The following is a 1321-nucleotide window of genomic DNA, read 5'->3' as shown; positions in this document are numbered from 1 at the left end:
AAATTCTGATTTTGCCCTTGTCTACCTCCCCAAGAGAAATTGGGGTGGTTTCTCCATCTTTGGATCATAAGTTGCGAAAATGGGTTACCACACGGTCTTTGATTGTAGTTCCCACATAATCCACTTGCTCACTTGAAAATTTTGATTAAGTGCAGAAAAATCTCTGCACAATTGACATTTGCACTCCAACTTCTCGAATTACTAGAACCTCCAGCTGAAGAATCTACTTTCATGCTTAGCTTGTCCATCTCCCTTGTCAAAGCATCAAACTTAGCATTAATCATATTCATGGCATCAAGCTCAAACATACCAGCTGGTTTCTTGATCTCATTCCTCTCACAACTCCATTGGTAGTTGTTATAAGCAATTTTATCAAGAGCAGAAAAAGCTTCATCTTCAGATTTCTCCATAAGATCACCTCCAGAAGATGCATCAATTGTACTTCTAATAGCTGGTGAAACTCCATTGTAAAAGTGTTGAACAAGCATCCACTTAGGAATCCCATGATGTGGACATCTCCTTTGCAAATCCTTGTACCTCTCCCATGCTTCATACAAGCTCTCATCATCTCTAGGTTTGAAAGAAGTCAGCTCATTTCTTAGCTTAGTTATCTTGCTTGGTGGAAAATATTGAGCTAAAAATGCTTGAGAAAGTTCATCCTATGTTGTGATAGAACCCGGTGGCAAAGAATGTAACCACTCTCTAGCTCGGTCCTTCAGAGAAAAAGGAAATAATCTGAGTCGAATTGCATCATCAGAAACTCCATTTATCTTCAACATATCACTGATCTCAAGAAAGTGTGCTAGATGCACATGTGGACTTTCACTTGGATTTCCTCCAAATTGTGATTGTTGTACCATCTGACAGAGTGCAGGCTTTAGTTCAAAATTATTAGCTTCTACCCTTGGTCTTGTGATACTTGGCATGAAATCTCCAATGTTAGGATAAGCATGATACTTCACAGAGCGGTTGTTATTGTTGTTGTTTGCCATTTCTTCTTGTAATTCCTCTTGCTCTTGCGCTCTTTCTTGTTGTTGTTGAGCTTTAATTTCAGCTTTTCTCCTTTTAGATTCTGCTCTTAAAGCTTTTGCTGTCTTTTCTATTTCTGGGTCAAAGAATAGATTGATTTCTTCACTTTTTGTCCTTCTCATAAAATAAAGCACCTGAAAAACAAAAATAAACAAATTCTCAAAGTAAAATGGTAAAAAGAAAATAAAATAAAATGCCCAAATTAACCAAACAAACAATTGTTCAATATCAAACAAAAAATCAAATCCCCGGCAACGGCGCCAAATACTTGATGTGACTAATCCACAAGTAT

At 37.2% G+C, this 1321-nt stretch overlaps 1 non-coding gene across 1 annotated transcript; it reads left to right on the top strand.

The window, feature by feature from the left end:
- Nucleotides 1-498: 498 nt before the first annotated feature.
- Nucleotides 499-605, top strand: LOC131169855 (small nucleolar RNA R71). Its single transcript, XR_009140786.1, has one exon. It is a non-coding gene; the product is annotated as a small nucleolar RNA R71 (small nucleolar RNA).
- The last annotated feature ends 716 nt before the right edge of the window (nucleotides 606-1321 follow it).

This window comes from Hevea brasiliensis, chromosome 1, assembly GCF_030052815.1.
Source record: "Hevea brasiliensis isolate MT/VB/25A 57/8 chromosome 1, ASM3005281v1, whole genome shotgun sequence".
Taxonomy (NCBI): domain Eukaryota; kingdom Viridiplantae; phylum Streptophyta; class Magnoliopsida; order Malpighiales; family Euphorbiaceae; genus Hevea; species Hevea brasiliensis.
The sequence above is the reverse complement of the archived record's forward strand: the minus strand, read 5'-3'. Positions and strand labels throughout refer to the sequence as shown.